This window comes from Apium graveolens, chromosome 2 (assembly GCF_009905375.1).
Source record: "Apium graveolens cultivar Ventura chromosome 2, ASM990537v1, whole genome shotgun sequence".
NCBI classification, from domain to species: Eukaryota; Viridiplantae; Streptophyta; class Magnoliopsida; order Apiales; family Apiaceae; genus Apium; species Apium graveolens.
This window is the reverse complement of record NC_133648.1, coordinates 240219676-240228131: the sequence shown is the minus strand read 5'-3', so window position 1 is coordinate 240228131 and position 8456 is coordinate 240219676.

The following is an 8456-nucleotide window of genomic DNA, read 5'->3' as shown; positions in this document are numbered from 1 at the left end:
AAGAAAGAAGAAACCAAAAACCCTTGGGGATGCACAGGGTTCACACACTGTGCAAACTGGTGCTAAAGACACAATCACTGCACCTTCTCAAAGTCAGCATGATGTGGCTCTAATAAATGTGGAGTCACAGCCAAAATCTTTAGTTATAGAAGCACCCCAAATGCCAAATTATCCCACAAACTCTCTGGATGTGGATATGATCAACACATCAATTCTTGATTCCCCTTCTTTAACTCTGTTGGGGAAGCTAAAATCTAGTGCAAGTGAGCATCATCTTTTGGATGATTTGTTGGCTCACTTGCCAATTCTTTCAGGAACTGTTGAGACATCTGTGCCTAAATTTTCATCAATCTGCACAGAGTCCACAATAGTTTCCACTCCTAACTCATTTATTTCTACTCTCTCAATGGATATTGTCCATCCGTCGAGTAGTGATTGTATTCCGACGGATAAGCTTAATAGCAGTTATCCGTCGGATAGTCAAACTGCTAACCCGACGGATATCCCTTATCTGTCGAGTGTCTCTGCATAGCTTCAAATTTCATCAATTATTTCAAGTGCAGAAGACTTAGTAGTAGTACAATCACACCTAGGATTGAGGGAAGAGAGTGTTATTAGTGAGAGTCTGGGTTGCTCCCAGGAAAAAGGAGAGGAAAAGAGTGAAAATATGCAATCCAGTTCTTCAGGATTGGCAAAAGAGAGTGTGTGGAGTCCCACCTTAGATGGTGAAGGTGAGGGTGTGAGGGTGGGGAGCCAAGGTGAGACCTTGATGCAACAAAAGAGAGATTATGAGAGAAATGCAGGTACAGGAGCTATAAGGGTGGATGTCATTGCAAGTGAGTTAATGAATGTCCAGGATGCAGACAGGGAGGGACTATCTCAGCAATCTCAAGCTGTTATAGATTCCACCTCCCTTGATGCTGAGGCATTTACTCACCCTGTTCCAGCCTATCAACTTCTAGCTGAACAGGGCAATGACAATGCAGAACGGATGCTTAACTTGGTGCACACCACACAGTGCTAAGGGCCAAGGATGCCATCACAGCTTTGCCCTCTACAGCTGGTGATGTTGATTATGAGACTGGTGGTTTAGAAGATTTCTTTGGAGGTGAAGGTGGAGATAGTGAAGAAGAGCCATTGGACATAGGGGGAGGTAGGTTCTAGTTCAAGATCAGGCATGCCATCATGGGCATTTTCAAAGCACTGTGATGAACACTACTTCAAGACAACCCTGATTCAACTCATAAATCAGACAAATTCTGCTCTTCAAACCACCACAAATGCCAACACCAAAAAGCTCCTTCAAGCACATCTTGCTTCTCTGCAACTACAACAAATTCAAGGTTTTCAACATGCTTGAGATGTCAACACTATCAAAGGTGATATTGATGAGATGAAAAAGGCCATTTCTGACAAGATGGACTCTAAACTTCCAGAAGTTACAATGATTGACATCAAGAGACAACTGAGGAAAAATTCTGATCTTACCTCAAAGATAGATGCCTGGGATACAAGAATGTCAACAATGGAAGCATCTCTAATAGCAATTCATCTACACCAAGCACAACAGACAGACTTGCTTCAGAAACTGGTGGCTACACAGACCTCCTCTACTCAACTTGCTGATAACAAAAAGGGGGAGAAAGAGAATTCTAAGAGTGAGGGGGAGCAAAAAGTGCTCAATATTGAAGTTAGCAAAGTAATTGTGCCTTCAATTACTTTCACCAAGCCACCCGCCAAAGATAGCATTGATCTGATAAATAAAGCAGCAGCCAATTTAATAGCAGCTGAAAAGGAGCAGTTGAAGCCAATCAACTGGGAGAAGATTGATGAGGACATTCAGAAGAAGTTTGGGCTAGCAAAGAAGCCAGAAAAGTCAGCCATTCATCACTCTCAAGTCAGGCAAATCTCTGTGAATGAAATGAGTATGAACTATCTGGAAAGAGGACAGCCATCCTGCATCAAATCTCCAAAGGTTGAAGTACTTTTGAAGCCAAGGGTGAACTATCCAAAATCATCTCTAAAGAACCCTTTGGATACAGTGTATAAGACACCAAAGCCTGATGAGAAGAAACTGTTGTCAAGATCCATTGCCTTCAACAAGGATCCAGCTGATTCAGCTTTAAAAAGGAGAATTGCTAAAGTTTTCAGGAATGGTAAAGAGATTTATGTGGTGGCTGGACATCCTCAATTTGCTGAAGCAAAGAGAGAAGAAAAAGGCAAGATTGAAGCAAGAAAAGAAGCAGGCTGCTCTAGATGCTAAAAAGGCTAAACAAAAGAAAGAGCAAGCTGCTATCTTGGCCAAGCTACAAGCTGTGAAACCAACACAACACATTCCTACTCAGCCATCTGAAATCACTGAATCTCAAGATCCAAAGAAGCAAGTTGAACCACAACAGAAGAAATCTCAAAGATACAAGGAATTGGCCAAAAAAACCAAAAGAAAATTAAACTTTGCTTGTAAGGAATTGGAGGATCGATTTTCCAAGGAATCCACTCCAACTACAACTCAAGCATCAAAACCCTATGTGGTATTTGAAGACATTAAGGTGGTGGATCCTTACAAGAACATTCATGGTAAACCTATTGTGCCTAAGGATGAACCAATAGACTGGGAAAGTCTACCAATTCCTGACTTCAATTTTCCAATCCTTAACAAGCCAAAGAGAACAAAGTCAAGAGCAGTCAAGAAAGTGAAGTTGTCACCTCTCAAATCCAAATCTCTAATCAAAGCTCAATCCAAAATCAACAAGGGAGATTACATGTACTTATGTGACATCAAGGAGTTCTCTGATCTAAACCTCTATCTAGATGAACTGGAAGAAGTTAGACGGATTGATGCATACAGGAATCTACCTGAAAGGTTAGTTTTCAAGTACAAGGGAGGAAAGGAGATTCAATGGCCACTTCACAGGATCCTTCAAGAAAGCCAATATGTGTTGATAAAAGTTTATTCATCTTTCAAGAAGAATTTTGGATTCAATATAACTGCAAGAAGACTGGTTCTAAAGAAGATTGAAGAACTGAGGAGTATTAGAGCTAAAGATGCACTCCCAAAGACTCTAACTATTTCTTATACAGGAAGTAGAGTGCATCTAAGGTCTACTGGCTGATGGAGTTCATGGATGACAAAGGGGTTAGAAGATTTTTCAGATTAGAAGACCAATTGAGCATCTCTAGCAATGAGACTTTTTTGAAGATGCAAGAAAAGCTAAATTTCTCAGAATCTGATGAATTGGAATTCCACAGACAGCTCCAAAATCAGATAGAAGAAAACAACAGAAAGCTTGGAAAGAGATCCAGACCTTCAAGAAAGTAGATAAATCTGCTCAGGCTAGAGGAGCATCTTGAAAATGACTGTGAGCTAATCTTTGTACATTTTGTTATTTGAAGCACTTTACATTTTTACCTACTTACTTTTAAAGTTGTATTTTTAGGGTGTTTGTTATCATCAAGTTTTTCTTAATTTATGGCTACAATTCCAGTAGACATAAATTGGGGGAGATTGTTGTGAATATGTTGTGTACTTGATGATTTCATTAACAAAACACCTTAGTAGATTTTACTTAGTGAAAATTGTAGCACTCAACGGATAAGGAATATAGTCCCGACGGATGACTCAATATAGTCCCGACGGATGATGATCAATTATACATCGAGTGAGTAGCTTATGTAATAATGAGTCTGTAGCACATTTCTGCATACACCTTGTTTACTTTCTGTAGTAGCACTCAAGTCATGTTGACTTTAATTAGATATGCAAAATAGGTTGATTAATTGCACATAGATGATGTCTTGTAATTCTGTATAAATGAAATGATGTCAAGTGCCAGATTGCTACCCGACGGATAAACAACAGTGCCACTCGACGGATGATCAACTAGGCAACCCGACGGATGATCATGTACCCGATAAATAATCAATTCAAACATCAGTTGACAGTGACAACACAGTCACATGCGTCGAGTGTATGCAAAAGGAATGTGGAAGCCTATTCAACTGGGTTTTAGAGAACAAAGAAGCATTGCCATTTCTATGCTATTGTGAAGATATTCAAAGATACTGGAATAGATTAATGAAGCAGCATAGTATTAGACTTGATAGGTTTTGTTTTATTATCTTGACTTATTACTTTGTAATCTTGGTGATATATAAACCAAGAAGTAGCAAATAGAACAACAAGAACACTAAGCAAGAAATTCTCAGAGAAATATTTGTAAGCTGTATTTTTAGCATTTCTCTGAAAACTTAGTTGTTCATATTTGTAAGCAGCTGTGAGCAAATATTGCTACACAGAGTTCTCTTGATATAATATATATCTCTGGTGGATACATCTAATCCACCAGATGGTTTTTAAAGACTTGTGTTTTTAATTACTTATGTTTTGATTCATTCCAAGTTATATAATTCTTGTTATTATTCCGCACTTTGCAAATCAATTCACACAGATATATATATTTTAAAGTTAGAACACTTTTAAACTAAGAAAAAGTTTCAAGAATTCCATTCAACCCCCCTTCTGTAATTCTTGTTGCATTGTTAGGGACTAACAAAAATAGTTACACATCAGTACATAACTGCTAAGGGAATGGTAAAGGGAGGTAAAACCCAGGTTTTCAACCTGAATGACCGTACGTGCACGTGTGAAAAATGGGCGACCCATCATATGTTGTGCTCTCACGCAATGGCTTGTTATATAAGACATGGATTGAGTTGGGATCATTTCATTGAAAATTGTCATAAGAATCAGACAATGGAGAACTTATATCGGCCAATAATTTATCCGTTACAACCAACTGAATACTGGAACTATGAATTACCCATCCCTTGGCAGGGCTATGGAAAGTTAGTGCCAGATGAGTCATTAAAAAAACTTAAGAAAAAATGTGGAGATAAGGGCCAATCAGTGCGAATCTGAACCGAGATTGATGGTCCACGGTTAGGAAAGAAATATAGTGTATGCAACCAAGAAGGTCACAACAAGCATAGTAAGAAATATCCAGGGCGCATTTCTTAACAACGTGAACTTAACATTATCGCATTTTGTTGTCTTACTTCTCACCAATTATCTTTCACATTACATGTTGCAGTACAATTATCATTTGTATTATCTAAGTATTCTATCATGCTATTATAACATGATCACTTAAAAATATGGAATTACTTTCAGTTGTATCCCATTCCACAAATATCACATGATTACTTAAAAATCATGATTATGAGGCCTCGTCATGAAAAAATATATTCCCCCGTGATACCCTTTTCCAAGCAATTAAAACCATATAAAAACAACATTTAACTTCTTTTCTCTCAAAACCCTAATGAGAGTCGGCCGTCATTCATAACTATCATCCATCCTTCACCATCCCCTCCATCCACCAAATTCACATCCGTCCCATCCATCCTCTCATCCTGTTTCCTCCATTTCTAAATCTTTAATTTCTATTATAATAGTTTTCAATAAAATCGAGATCTAAATCTTTTTGGGTGTGATCTTGTTACCGTACCCATCTGGTTGTTGATTGTTCCCAATTTTTGGGTGTATGTCTTGTTGCGTTTTTTATTCGTTGTCATGTTGCATTAAAAATGATTTCTACGGTGTTTTGGGAGATCTGGACAACCCGCTTCAAATCTGGAATTGTGGTACTTATCGCGAGAGCTCACCTCGCCCAACAAAGGATTGTTCATATAGGCATCTGTACCCCCAACCTCAGTTGGTGTAACTAATGGATATGAACACTGGTTTATCACCAGTTTTTTATGTGCGCAGGTCAATTGTGATTCTACTATTTTCAGTGATAGTGGTGTCGACTGGATTGCTCGAGAAACTTTTGTAATCATTTTTATTATCAAGAATATTTATATTCTATCTGTTAAGCAATCTGAAAACAAAACGGTTATTTGTTTAGCTCAGTTTTTTGTTTCACAATCAGGTTGTAGTTGTCAGTTTGGGGGTTTATCCCGACTGTGTTCTTATGTTTTATGTTCAATAAAATCTTATTGTTCGTAAAAAAAACCATATAAAAACAAATTAAAAATAAAAATAAAAAATACATATTACAAGTAGGTTTACATCACTACTCAACAGAAAAATAATTAAACCAGAATAATTTTTTGGGAATTAAATATGAGCATTCAAAAACATGTCATCACGTAATCTTACACTCCACTCGCAAGGCACCCTTTTTGAAATTACGAAAGTCTTATATATACAACTTGTTTATTTAAATAATAAAATACATACTAAAAATAAGTTTATAAATCTATCCAACAAAAAAAATTAGATCAAAATATTTTTTCTTTAATTCAATATAAGAGTTCAAAACATGTCATTCACCGTGATTTTTCAGCTTCTACAAAACTACACAAGGCACGAGGAGGAAAAAATAATTTTAAAAAAAAAGTATTATATCCAAGAACACCACTATTTCTAAGTAACAATGACAGAATTCCAGAAATAGTGGCGTGTGTGTGCCATTTTTGCAAAATTCTAAAATGCTATCCTATAAAAATAAATTTTTCATTCAAATATGTCCAAAAATCAACGGAGCCAGATTTCACGCATTTGGCCAAAATGCCAAACCGGAGAAGAGAGAACACATCAGTACTATAAGTTAAGGGCGTGACATTTGAAAATTAAATAGGAAAGTGCAATGTATTAAAATATCTGACAAGTGTAATCAACTATGAGGGATCATGATCAAGTTTTAATCTAAGGTTATGTGGGAACAGATTATGACAATATTTAAAAAAAAAAATTGAAATGTGAAAGTGTATTATCATCTGTTGCTAAACATAACAGTTGGTTCTCTAATCTAGTTGTCAGGGAGACCATCTTAACCGCAAACGACCCAAGTTAGCTCATCATCTCATATACTTCCTCTAATTTATACATTATTTTTCGGCACATTTTTCAATATTCCTTTAAAATATAATTTTATTATTTTTAAAAAAAAATCTGAATAAAAGTTTATGTTTAAATTTTTATTCAAAAAAAATATTTTAAAAAAAATATTATAAAACTATAATTTATAGAAATGTCGAAATACGCGCAAATAATAAACATATAGAAACCGGTGGGACGTAGGTAGTAGCATGTTTAATTATAGACTGTTACACAAATGCAGTCCTGAATTGTACTTGTCTGTTTAAACTTGGAGACATCATCACAAAGTTTTTTTTAAAAAAAAAACTCAAAGATCTCACATTCTAAGAAAAACCTATGTTGGTATTTATATTTTTCTAATGACACAGTTGTGTTATATGGGGCATGTTTGTGTACGGACTTATAAGATAGTATCTATTTCTGACTGTTTGTTAACCCAATTTATAAATCGGATTTACAACTTATAAGCTGATAAGTTGAGTGTTGCTAATAACGTACTTTTTCTCAACTTATTTTGATTTTTCACTTTTTTATTAATTTTAGTTTTTAAATATATGTTTTAAATGTTAAGTTAATTTAAAAAATCATGATTAAGATAATAATATTTAAAAATTATTTATTTTAGTTAATTTAAGTTATAAAAAAGTTCTGACTTATAACTAAAATTAACTAAATACTTACATAACTTATAAGTATTCATCTACTTATTAATTTTAAGTTATTTATTAATTTTAAATTATAAGTTATTTATTTTATTATTTCCTAAATGGGCACGTACTCTTTGCTCTCATAATTTGTAATGTGTATTAGCTTTCTGCTTTAAAAATTTTGGCCACTTTTTTGGCACTTAAAAAGTAAAGACATGTAAACACCGAAAACATGTTATCTTACTTGTTCGAGAAAGAACATAAATATGTATCTAATAAGATGGCATAAAAGTACATCAAACATCTTGTCATGTATTTTCTTCTTACAGTATAGAGATCATTTTATCGACGAAATTACCAGGCATGCTTTCCAGATTTTCAGTAATAACTTTCTCCGTTGTTGTTCAGCTTCCTCAAGCCTCCCATCTTCTGCCAAAGTAATAGTATAGAAATACTATTGAACTTACAATAAGAAGGCTCCTCAACTCTAAAGAACAAATAGAATAATGTTTTTTTCCAAGTAAACTCGCAATACAGGCGTCGAACCTGTGACCTCAACCCTCTTACCTCCTCCAGTAGAATAAAATTTTGCAATCGAATTATTAACCATGTGACCTATGTCTTAAAAAATCGTTGATAACCCTAACAACTGAATTGCCCATGAACCCTAACAATTGAATTGCCCATGAATTAATATAAAATGGTAAATGGTTGCAGACTTGCGGTAACATCTTACACAGTAGTAAATCTTAAGAGTTAAATATCAAAGTGGTCACTAAAGTGGAGGTCATATATCACTTCACTCACTATATTAACGGGATATCATTTCAATCACTAAAATCACAATAAATATCAATCAAGTACCTCCAAATTTTAGTTCAAGGAGTAAAAATATTATTTATAGAGTTTGACACATTATTTTT